The sequence below is a fragment of the Polyodon spathula genome, chromosome 6 (assembly GCF_017654505.1).
Source record: "Polyodon spathula isolate WHYD16114869_AA chromosome 6, ASM1765450v1, whole genome shotgun sequence".
Classification (NCBI taxonomy): domain Eukaryota; kingdom Metazoa; phylum Chordata; class Actinopteri; order Acipenseriformes; family Polyodontidae; genus Polyodon; species Polyodon spathula.
This window is the reverse complement of record NC_054539.1, coordinates 38236846-38250566: the sequence shown is the minus strand read 5'-3', so window position 1 is coordinate 38250566 and position 13721 is coordinate 38236846.

Genomic DNA, 13721 nt, shown 5'->3' with positions numbered 1-13721 from the left:
TTAGCATCTCCACAGTTAAAAGCATTCATAGTAAATATATCTGATACACATGTTTTTATTCTTCTAAATTTAACTACATTACCCTTTTATGTTTTTCTTTCTTCATAGTAATACGTTTATACTTTTAAATTTAGTTTTATACATTTTTCCATAGATTGGCGGTCTAAAGAGTATTTCCAAGGAAAATAATGAACATGAAAGTGATGTTACTGTATCCTTTACTGACACGGAGGATGGGAAGAAGTAGACTGAAAGAAGAGATAATAAACCTGAAAGAGGAGAATTCTCAGCTAAGAATGGCGTTGACAGCTGTTAAGGGAAAGTACAAGTATTAACACTGGCCATTCATATATAGTGCCTATAGAAAGTCTACACCCCCTTGAACTTTTTTCACATTTTGTTGTGTCAGTGCCTCAGAGTTTCATGCATTTAAATGAGGATTTTTTCCCCCACTTATCTACACACCATACTCCACACTGTTAAGGGGAAAAAAATGTTAATGAGAATAAATATATATATATTCAAAATAAAAAATGGAAAGATCATAATTGGATAAATCTCCACCAACCCCCCCCCTGAGTTAATACTTGGTGGAAGCAGCTTTGGCACTTTTCTTTATAAAACTGTTCAAATTCTGTCAAGTTCCTTGGGGAGCGTTGATGGGCAGCAATCTTCAAGTCATCCCCAAAATTTTTGATTGGATTTAGGTCGGGGTTCTGACTGCGCCACTCAAGGACATTTACCTATTTGTTCCTTAGGCACTCCAGTGTAGCTTTAACTGTGTGTTTTGGGTCGTTGTCATGCTGAAAGGTGAACTTCCATCCTAGTTTTTTCTTGCAGAGGGCAGCAGGTTTTCCTCAAGGACTTCTCTGTACTTTGCTCCATTCATTTTCCCTTCTATCCTGACAAGTGCCCCAGTCTCTATCGATGAGAAACATCCCCATAACATGATGCTGCCACCACCGTGCCTCACAGTAGGGATGGTGTTCTTTGGGTGATGCACTGTGTTGGGTTTGCGACAAACATAACGCTTTGTATTTAGGCCAAAAAGTTCCATTTTATTTTTGTCAGACCACAAAACTTTTTGTCACATGGCTACAGAATCTTCTGAGTGTTTTTTTGCATACTTCAAACGGGATTTAGTGTGGACTTTCTTGAGTAATGGCTTCCTTCTTGCCACCCTACCATATAGGCCAGATTTGTGGAGTGCTTGGGATATTATACAATATTTGTCTTTTTTTCCCCTTGGTTTATCAGCAGCACTTTTGGCAAGATGCTCCAAGACAACACCATCAAAGCTGATGAACGATCTGATGCCTGGACTGTATTCTGCTAAGTTTATGGCTACTCCTTAAGTGAATGGAGCAAAGTCAACAAACATTGCTGATGAAGCACACCTCAAACCTTTGATTAATGCAGCAGAGGTACAACAAATAAATGGTAAGTTGATTTTTTTTTTTTTCATAATTCATACGGCTGGTTTCACAGCCCCCGATTACCACTAGTCTTGGACTACACGATGCTAATTTAGGTAAGGTAGTCCAAGATTACTGACAGCCAGGGTCTGTGAAAGCTTAAAGTGTCGGCGTCACCGATCTGCACTCACTTTGCTTTGCACTCCCTCACTATCAACTTTGGAACATTGTCAAATGTTGCCAGAACGCGCCATTTTGAGTTCTGCATGTGTCCTAATGGAATGTAGTCCAACTAGGTTCTCTTTCATACACATTTGGTCTGCATCAATTATTAACAATTAAGAAATTGTTAACATCACAGCATTTTCATAATTGACTCATTTAGTCCTATAATTAAGATGCATGAATGGCATAACCGGGATCAATTGGATTCTTAGAAAAGTAAAGGAATAAACACTGTAAACTAAAAAGACTAGTATATAATACAATCCACTACACAATGTGCACAAAATTTAAAATCATTGGGCAACAAAAAAAAAAAAAAAAAAAAAAAAAAAGAGAAAGTGCAATTGGGTTTATAATACTCAGTCGGGCAGAATTCCATGAGAAGCCCTGAGCGATTATGCATGCAAACTAAATTTTACTCAGGATTCCCATCAAGCAATAAAAAACACACTTCTGCAACTCCACCCGTTTCATAGCCTGAATGAAAATATTTACTGCTTGTACTTTTTTCCTATCATTTTTTGTTTTTTAGACATTCCTGTTATTCCATATCACTATTTGCTAAGCCATACACAATGTTGGGGGGAGAGCGGGGGGACGACGACAACATTCTGCTGAAAACAAAAGTGTGTGTGTGTATATATATATTTTAGCTCAAAGAGCCAGCTGCCCAACGTTTCGATATGTTGTACATATCTTTCTCAAGGGAGCCTGTGTTTGAATCAAAACATTGGAGGTATTTATAGGTGTTCGACGGCATGACAACTACTTGTTATTGTTTATTTATTTATTGTGTGTAATATATATATATATATATATATATATATATATATATATATATATATATATATACACACACATATATATATATATATATATATATATACACACATACACACACACACACACACACACACACACAGTGCCTTGCAAAAGTATTCAGACCCCTGACCAATTCTTTCATATTACTGAATTACAAATGGTACATTGAAATTTCGTTCTGTTCGATATTTTATCTTAAAACACTGAAACTCAAAATCAATTATTGTAGGGTGACATTGGTTTTATGTTGGGAAATATTTTTAAGAAAAATAAAAAACTGAAATATCTTGCTTGCATAAGTATTCAACCCCCACACATTAATATTTGGTAGAGCCACCTTTCACTGCAATAACAGCTTTACGTCTTTTGGGGAAAGTATGTACCAGCTTTGCACACAGTGTTGGAGTGATTTTGGCCCATTCTTCTTGGCAGATTTGCTCCAGGTTGTTCAGGCTGGTTGGACGACGCTTGTGGAACGCAATTTTCAAATAGTGCCACAGATTCTCAGTGGGATTGAGATCAGGACTTTGACGGGGCCACTGTAGGACATTCACCTTTTTGTTCTTGAGCCATTCCAATGTTGCTTTGGCCTTGTGCTTGGGATCATTGTCCTGCTGAAAGGTGAATTTCATCCCAAGATTCAGTTTTTTAGCGGACTGAAGCAGATTCTCTTGCAGTATTATCCTGTATTTTGCTCCATCCATTCTTCCTTCAATTGTAACAAGATGCCCAGTCCCTGCTGATTGGAAGCATCCCCACAGCATGATACTGCCACCACCATACTTCACTGTAAGGATGGTGTGTCTTGAAGCATGGGCAGTGTTAGGTTTGCGCTCGATCTTGTGGTCTCATCTGACCACGAAACCTTTTCCCACATCGTAGCTGGGTCACTCTCATGCTTTCTGGCAAACTCCAGACGTGCTTACAGATGGTACTTTTTGAGTAATGGCTTCTTTCTTGCCACCCTCCCATACAGACCAGTGTTATGCAGAGCTCTTGATATGGTTGACTGGTGTACCATTACTCCACTCCCAGCCACTGAACTCTGTAGCTCCTTCAAAGTGATCGTTGGCCTCTCCGTGGCTTCTCTCACAAGTCTCCTTGTTTGAGCACTGAGTTATGAGGGATGACATTTTCTTGGCAGTGCCTGGGTAGTGTGATGCAGCTTCCACTTCCTGATTATTGATCCAACTGTGCTCACTGGAATATCCAAACACTTGGATATTATTTTGTACCCTTTCCCTAATCTATGCATTTGTATTACTTTATCTCTAACTTCTCTAGAATGCTCTTTGGTCTTCATTTACCTTCAGATTCACAGCCTTACCAATGATCCTTCAACAGTGGGGCTTTTATCCAGAAAATGTGACAGCAACTTTAATGGTTCAAAGGTGGAGGCCAATGGTAAGGTAATTGTGTCCTCGTTAGGGCAATTTCTTTCAGCGGTGCAAACTGGGAGCTTCCACAGCACAGGGGTTGAATACTTATGCAAGCAAGATATTTCAGTTTTTTATTTCTTAAAAATATTTCCCAACATAAAACCAATGTCACCTTACAAAAATTGAGTCTGAGTTTCAATGTTTAAAAATAAAATATCAAACAAAGAAATTTCAATGTACCATTTGTAATTCAGTAATATGAGAGAATTCGTCAGGGGTCTGAATACTTTTGCAAGCCACTGTATAGTTAGGGAGTGTACCTTCCAGATCAAACTTGGGCAGCTGTGGGGCCGTGGGTGTAAAGAATGCACACACCATCTGGTTAAAGGTTGTATCTTTGAGATGTTTACAATAAAACAAAAGTAAAGGTGTGAAAAGATAACATAAACCAACTGGGTGGTAAACAAAGTGTGGAGATAATCCGTGCTTGAAATGGAAAAAAAGTGGCGGTACTCACAAGCTCCCTGTCCAACTCTTTCTCTCTGTCTTCCTGTCCACCTGTCTCTCTCTGTCCAGCTTATCTCATCAGTACTGTGTCTAATCGCGACTTGACCTGGACCATTCAAAATAAATTCCCTCACTGTTTTGCAATACACTCTAGGAGTTGCAATCTGTGCTCTGCTGTGACGTAAACCTTGCAGGGCTGCTGGGACAACAATATAACTATTGCCATGTTCACACCTGCATTTTTTATACCGTATCATTGCAGAACCATACCGAAACATCTGTCCAGACTGGAGTTCTTGGTTTATCATGGTAAACAATGGATCATGGTAAACCATGGTTTCTAATAAAAAACATGATTTATTATGAAAAACCATGATTTATCATAATAAATCATGATTTACCATGTTAATATTATGAAATCTGCATTACCATAATTGTTTATGTATTGAAAAGTTTCTATAATGTTTCAGCTGTATAACTGTTGCAGCCAAAGAAAGAAATACTGTTTGCTGAACTGAGATATGGCTTTCACACTGAAGATCTTATTTTTCTTTGTAGTGTATGTCTTGCAATAATTATAAAGACTGAAACTAATTCAAATTAAACTATCAGTATAGACACTGGTATTTTACTGTAAGCAAACACATTGTTTATTTATTGTTTACATATTTACATAACAAACTTTACATTTATGCCAAAACAGTATTAGAAGTCAAAAATACAGTATTACAAGCACAGTAAACAAAAGACAGCACTTCAAAATCTCTTATTTGTCATGGTAAATACAAAAAAATATTGTAAATAGGCTACTATTTATATTGTGTGCAACATCCCTACCTCTAACTGGTATATATTGAGAATAACTCAGTTATTGCTTGGCTAAATGCAATTAAATCAGGGTTCATACAGGACACAAAAAAAGTTTGGTTTGTTAATGCACACTAACTCTGTATGTGTTAGAGCTGCATTAAAACAGCTGCAGTAGGTGCTCAGTGGATTGACACGCAAGTAATGATTGCTTGTCAGCCGCTTCCATCTTGTTTGGTCTGAAGGAGGGAGCTAAACTGTATTACTCTATTTGAGCACCTAGCAAAATGGCTTTGAGAAATGAGATTCAACTGCAATGTCAAACAATGCAGAATAGAATTGAGCATGATGGATCCCTGCAGAAGGGATAATTCTGTGATTTCCCCGATAATAAAAATTAACTTTTAAAAACTATATGCATCAAAGTTCAATTACAAAATTGATCTATGTAAGTAGCTAAATGATTAATAAATTATTTGAAGCAGTAGTTCTATCTCACAGTTTCTTGAGTTTGTGTTTGGTTTTGACTCCTATGTACTTTGGTTAAAATAAAAATTATTTTTTTTTCCCCCATTACAGCATGTTGACTCTGCTTGTAGACAATCCATTAAGTATTTAAATGTAAAGCTGTCCCATGTTTTTGGGAGAAAAAAAAAGTCTTAATCTGATTTTTTCTTTTTATTGCTTATAATTGGTAAGCAGCTTATTCAATCTAATATAAACTGCTTTCCGCAAAACAATTTTCAAATTTGACACATCATACCGTTTTACAAAGCAATGCCATTTTTCTATAGCCTGTTTGAATCATATTCCCCCCTGGATTTGTGCCTACCAAATTTGGAGTTATTTGGCTGAACAGTTTTCGAACACAAGCAGTTTGTTTCGGCCGTATTCCGACAAATTTCTAGTCCAGTTCAAACAGAAGAAGCATGGGCATGAATAATAAGCGACCCCTACTTTTGAAACATAAAACCCTTTTCAACAGAAGCAGGAAGGCCCACAGCAACATGTTCTCCATTAAATTTAATGGAATTCACAAAAGAACACAGATCATATTTTAAGTTACTATCATAGTGTGAGAAGCTGCTTCCACAAGCTATCAGTTGTTTTATTAAAAGGCATGGGATTTGCTGTATACAGTTACCAGGAAACATTGCTGCAACTTGAAAGAGAAAAGCTGCAATTGGAAAGAGACAGGCTTAAGTTGAAAAGAGAAATATTGGAACTCAGAGATTTAGGGCACATCAAGATTCACAAATCACGTACTGTCCAGGGTGCAACAAATCTATTATTCTGTTAGACACCACTGCTACAGAATTCATATGCGATTAATATGGATTATCACTTACCATTGGAGCTTGGCAATAAATTATTGTAAGATAAAGGTACTATATAAATACAATTATTGTTATGGTTGTTTTCCAATTAATAATTTCATAAATAAAATGTATTTGAATATTAAGTAATTTTTTACAGAAAAATGCATTTTATAGTTTAAATGCTTTGTGAAAATGCGGGGATGTTTGCCACATGCAGGACTGTCTTCACTTGTCTTTTTGTAAAAGAACAGCACTCCCAAAGCAATGGTAGGTTTTAAACATGGCTGTGCCTGTATATTTATTTTCACACAAACAAAACCTAACTCCTGTTTGAAGTGCTAACTAAACTAGCCACAATCCCTCACTACCAGACTGACCAGTCACAAACACTTATGCACAAATGTAAATTTAACACCATACCTTGTTCCCAGTCGGCACACAAACTCTCTCCAACCCCCAAAACACACAAACTTTTTTTTTTTTTTTTGCAGCTGGATTAGCATTCTCATTATCTTTAATTAAATAATAAATTAACCCATATAGGAGACCTTTAGCAAGATGTCCTCCTGGTAACTTCAGTTTTACCTAGATTGAGTGTCCTTTCCGAAACCTCAGCGTCCTAAAGCCTCCAATTCCTTAAGAGAGTCCACTCCATCACAGCTTCTATCACAATACAATTGAGAAATTGTATTTTTAGACATGAGAAAACAGCAAGAGGGGAAGGGTGGGGGTGGAGGCAGGGCAACTTGCTCACAGTGTTGCAACATCCTTTTCTATCATACATCTACATCAGTGGTTTATTCCAGCTGCACCCTAAAGTACTTTATTGGACCTAATTAGAAGCTTAATTGGTCTAATTAATTTAGGGTATGGTTGGAATAAAAACCAGGAGGAACACCGGCCTTCCATGGCCCGAGTTGTGCACCACTGATCTACATTCTTGTGTATGTACTTGTACATCAGTGTACAGTAGGCCTAAACAATGTAAACACTAAGAAAAAAAAATGTTTCAATTGAAGTACTACGAGTATTGCGGCCAGCAGTAGGAAGTTGTCCTTGATAGGGCTCTACATGATCTTGGTCAGCCAGAGTAGAAACGTCAGTGTCAGGTCATTTTGCCATCCTGCGCATGTTGTGTAGAACTGCCGTCGCTTTAATGAAGAGCATAACTTTCTCAGGTCTGTACTGCATGTAACCTTCACTCACATCTTGACACCTCCACCTCAAATTGAAATAAACAGATGAATGATCAGGGTTCGTATATTTTAAATACCTTAAGATAATAATAATAAATTAAACTATTAGAATACATTAAACCTATGTTACCACATGGTTTAAATAAATTGTATAAACACAATCTTTACAGTAAAAGCTATATTGTGAATGTTTTGTACCTGCTTTTCCATACGCCATAAAGTCATTCTTGTTTAGCTCTACATTTTGTGTGCTCCGTTGTACCTGATGATACAATACAATAAGTTATAGAATAAGCATTTTAAAAAGCGTCTCACAAGAATACTCGATCCTCATTGCTGTTTTACGCTACCATCTATCAGCTGGTGTTTGTTCATTCTTGATAGGTTCTCCCAAAATCTCCCAAAATCCAGCCACTTGTCCTCTGCCTTCCTCAAAATAGAGGTTTACATCATTCTGTATAGAAGACTGTAAGAAATCTACTGTATCATTTTAATGGTTATAATATGTGGTATCCTATGTAAACAAGAAAACATAGGCCTATTGAAATATTTCTAATTTCGGCTACGCTGTCCTAAATATGTTTACAATCTAATCCATAACTTCAGTGGTAGTGTTATTTCCTAATTGCTTATGCCTCAAGTATAGAAAATGGCTATTATTCCCCACAAACTTTGCTTGTGACCAGGACAGTGATATTTTGAAATTTATCTATTTCTAATGAGAATCGGGCGAATGTGTCTTTTCGTTCACATAAGATGAAAAAAATATGAATCCAAATTAACATGTATTTATACTAAAGTAATGCAAAAATGACTACAAAAGATTTAGAAGTGAGTAGTTTTTCTAGATTTACGATTATACTGTAAATCACTTTCACGAATCAGCCCCCAAATGTAGTCTCCCATCATGTTCTCGTTATACTGTCCTTGGTAGCCGCGTTCAAAGTCCAGTATATCCTGGTGGAAGCGCTCGCCTTGCTCCTCCGAGTATGCTCCCATGTTCTCCTTGAATTTATCAAGATGAGCATCAAGGATATGGATTTTGAGGGACATCCTACAGCCCATTGTGCCGTAGTTCTTCATCAGAGTCTCGACCAGCTCCACATAGTTTTCGGCCTTGTGATTGCCCAGGAAGCTCTGAACCACTGCGACAAAGCTGTTCCAAGCCGCTTTCTCCTTACTAGTGAGCTTCTTGGGGAATTCATTGCACTCCAGGATCTTCTTTATCTGTGGTCCGATGACGACACCGGCTTTGACCTTTGCCTCAGACAGCTTAGGGAAGAAGTCTTGAAGGTACTTGAAGGCTGCCGACTCCTTATCTAGAGCTCTGACAAATTGTTTCATAAGGCCCAATTTGATGTGCAGTGGTGGCATCAGCACCTTCCAGGGGTCCACCAGTGGCTCCCACTTGACGTTGTTCCTCCCCACAGAGAACTCGGTCCGCTGTGGCCAGTCCCGCCTGTGGTAGTGCACCTTGGTGTCCCTGCTGTCCCAAAGGCAAAGATAGCAGGGAAACTTGGTAAAACCGCCTTGGAGACCCATCAGGAATGCCACCATTTTGAAGTCTCCTATGACCTCCCAGCCGTACTCATCATACTTCAAGGCGTCCAGCAAGGTCTTGATGCTGTTGAAATCCTCTTTGAGGTGCACCGAGTGAGCCAGGGGAAGAGACGGGTACTTGTTACCATTATGGAGCAGCATGGCTTTGAGGCTCCTGGATGAGCTGTCAATGAAGAGGCGCCACTCATTCTGGTTACGGGTGATTCCGATTGCCTCGAACAGACTGGTCACATTGTGGCAGAAGCAGAGCCCATCTTGACAGGTGAAGAAGCTGGAAAAAGGTTGGTGACGCTTCCTCTGATCTGCGACTTGCACACTTTCATCCAACAAGTTCCATTGCTTGAGCCTAGACGTCAAAAGCTCGGCATTGGACTTGGTGAGACCAAGATCTCTAATCAAGTCATTGAGGTCTTTTTGGTTGGGGTAGTATGGGTTTCTCCCCTCAGCTCCACCTCTGAAATCTGGATCTACAACGTCTTCCTCGCTCTCTGACTTGCTGCTCTCTTCTAAAGATGGCTGCTCTCTCTCCGGAGGAGTGGGTACAGGGAGCTCATGGCAGCGTGGCACTGGGGCGATGGATGAAGGAAGGTCCGGATACGGGATAGCAGGTGCATTCTTGCCAGTCTGTACTGAATCTATCTGGAATGTTCTGGAAAATAGGTAAATTTCAAAATATCACTGTCCTGGTCACAAAAGCAAAGTTTGTGGGGAATAATATCCATTTTCTATACTTTTGAAGCATAAGCAATTAGAATAACACTTACTACCCAGGAACAAAAAGAAAAAAAAGTTTGTTACACGGTGCAATCATTTACCATGTTTCTTTTACATAATGTAAACCTTGAAAAAGGATACACTGTATTATACCACAATCACAGATTCACGTACTAAACGAACTAGTATATATGTTTTGTGTTTAATGTGGGGATACAATAACAGGACTATTATTATTATTTATTAAACAGATGGTTTAACAATGCTAAGTTACAGCTTTAAAGGATGTAGAGAACAGAAATAAATGTTAAAACTTTATATAGCTTAAAGTAGGTGTGAGGCGTGAGTAAAAATGGACTTTCCAGACAGTGATTTACGTGTAACAATTAATTTTATTTAATATTACATGGAAAAAAGAAAAATAAAGGATGTGAGGGAGGGAGTGCTGGTGTAATCAAAAATAAAGGAACGGAAGCCTCTTAGTCCTCTTCGCGTTCTGCTTAAATCTAAAAATAAAACAAAAAGGAATAAAAACAGAAAAGAGCCACGTTAGTAAAGCCTCCGTTCGTGACACAGTCCAAACTCCCATGTACTTCCCTCCAGCCTTTTTTCCCCCGCCTCTATTCCTTAGGACCAACCCCGAACACAGTAGCACGTTCTCTTTAGTATGCAAACCCCACCCCGGTAGTCAGTGGATCACCAATCCCAAACTGACAGGTATCCTTAATTTCACTTGACTCCAGCGGCTGGAATTTACATACTCGTACTTCCGCCCCTCAAAAAGATGACTTTTGTCATGGTCACAAGACCTTGGTAAGGGTCCCGAGTTGGTTTGATGTCATCTACTGTTGGGAGGCTGAATTGCAGACCGAAACCCCTTCAACTCATCACAGTAGGTTATTTTGAAAAAAGTGCAACATTTCATTTTATACAAAACTGCACACACTTATCTACATAAACAGATTATCACAGGCTTGTTTAACAGTAAAACAAATGTGGTCACCCTTAACTTCCTCTCAGTGTTTAAATCTGAATTGATTAGTATTTGCTTCTCACAATGATATCAATTATTTTAATTATAGAACTGTAAGGTCTACAGAAAAAAAACCTGATTAAATAAACTCTGGTGTGTATCCACTTTCTGTCATGCAGATCAATCTATCCCTTCTGTTTTCCTTTCCCACAGTGATAGAAAGTGAGTTCCAATTGAAATTAACCACTGTTTAAGAAAAAAAACACACAACAGTGCCACATCGCTACACTAAGGGCATTAAAAAAAAAAAAAATTGGCAGCTTTATTTTTACAAAAAATTAACAAGGCCAAACTATATAATCCCCCCATCCCATCGAAAAATTGCAGGAGCCATGGCTCCCCCGGCCCCACTGGTGGCAGCGCCCCAGTGTAATGTGATGCTTGTTAATCCCCAATAAATAAATAAAAATGATAATACTCCAAAACAGTCAGAACAGCCCAGATAATCCAGCAGAAAAAAAATAAGATTCCTCCCCATTAGGGGATCTCACCCAGTTCTTCCTTGGTCCTGTAGAGCTTGGAGTTTCCAACCAGGTAAGAAGACAAAAAGTGATGATAAATGGATTAGTCACTGTTGTTGTTCTTAGGATCCATATAAACAATTTGAATGATGTGGATAGTTTCAGTTTGGCAGGAGATTAGATAACTGGTTAATTTAAACTGGAAAAATGGCAGATTAGAGAAAACACTGTTTCTAACAACCAAAAGATTATTGCTTCCTGATTTCTCCTTTACAGACCAGCAAACTCCCTCTTCAAACACTCTGCATCCCAAAAAAAAAAAAAAAAAAAAAAAACCATCCCGAAAAGTAAATCTTCTCCCAGGGGTCGTGTTTTTTTTGTTTAAGGAACCAACCACCCCACCAGGCATTAATAGTCCTATTTAAAGAGCCACCAATTAAGATACTTAGACTTAATGATACATCAAGCCCAATAAGACCTTTGTCAAGGCAATTAAGGAAAACACCTGAATCTAAATAGAATGTCCATGAGGCAATTAAGGAAAAGATCATTCAGTTAAAACAAGAGAGAAAGTCCAATGCAGAGATAAACCCCTTACCAAAATTTAACAGTTAATTGAAATAGCTTCACCTAATTTTACCTTATGGAATCTGAAAGGTCCACTTTAAAAATGAGAACAAAATTACTTATTTAGCAATTGAACAGAGAATTAAATTAACCTGGCCAGGTATTCTGATACTCAATTAAGAGAAGCAGGCAGCAAATTACTTATGCTGCTTTCATGTAGCTAGTGCTACAGCAGGACTTACAAAAATGGTCCACATCTTTTCTAATCCCCAAGCAATAAATTCTCTGTAACACCATTATAGTGTTTTCTCCTCACCTAGGTGAGCCCCAAACAAATGGTTGTGCGTTAATTGAAGTACAGTTTTCCTATAAACTAAATCATTTTTTTCAATAAAATGTTCCTGGGGTTTACTACAGCATCCTCGACTGGTGTTCTGTTTACAGTACCACCTTCTGTCTAATATTTACTAGTGTGGGGTCATTTTCTTGCTACCGAATTGCTCACTATTGGGAGAGAATGACTCACTCCAATTTTCTAACTTGGACCCTAACAGTCTCGAGTAAAATGTCACCAGTCTCATTTAAAACATCTTCCAATGTGCATTGTATGGCAACACCTTTCTCTCCTCTCTTTGTATTGTGCCCTGCTAATACTTGCGAATGTGGAGGGCCCCTTTTCTTTTCCCTTTTTTGTTGTTTTCTTGATTTTAATACCTTCTTGCTAATTTGGTAAGCTTCAAAAATTCCATTTTGAAAAAGGGAAGTAGATAAACTAAGATCTCTCAAGACTTTAACTCCATCTCACTCTAACACAGGGTTCTCTAATTCCCTGCTCACTTTCACCATGGGGCATATTACAGTAACATCATAACTGCCAATCCTATCTTATCTTAGAGACAAGACGTCCTAGGTGTCAGTTTAGGTGAATTTGTATTACAGAACAAGGATTCCTAACTAATTTTCCTATCAAGTTAATATAGAAAATAATGTATTACAGAATGTTGATGACTTGTTCTTTTCCTAAGTTTTTTTCCTAACATGGTGGCACTTGTGCTATCTTAGATTTGAAAAAGAATATCCATATCTTTTAATGATAATTTTTCATTTATTGAAAGAATACAAAGAATACATGTAACAAGTATATACTGCAAATTACAGATCTAAGCTCTGTAATTACTGGACATATTTATTTTTACATACGAGGTAGTCTAATTAAAAAATATTGCCTGCCAAAACACATGATCAGACACTTTGAAACACAACATAGGTTTATAAACACATGCTATCTAGCTTTAGGCTACAGTATGGTTGTTAATCGAGAAGCAAGCAATATCTGGTTAAAATGTATTAATTTATTTGTGTAGCTATGTATTTTATTTTTATTATACACGGTAAGCCTACCTTCAGTAAATGGGGCAGATGTCTTACGTATACTACTTTATTTCTCCACCCATCAGAAAGGTTAGCCGAAGTTGCTACCTTAAGATGAATCTACAGTGTTTGTGCCTCAGCAGCGTTACCTATTTTTCTGTATGATACAGTTAGTTTATAACTCTTTTTAAGATGTTTATTATTTTGGTGATAGTGCGATTCAAGTTCACATGTTCTCATCAGGGAATGCAAAGCTAAAACATTGTAATGACAAATCCTCCCCTGGCTTTTTTACCTCCTGAAAACAAAGCGGTACAAAATGCGAACTCGTGGAAGAATCTTGTA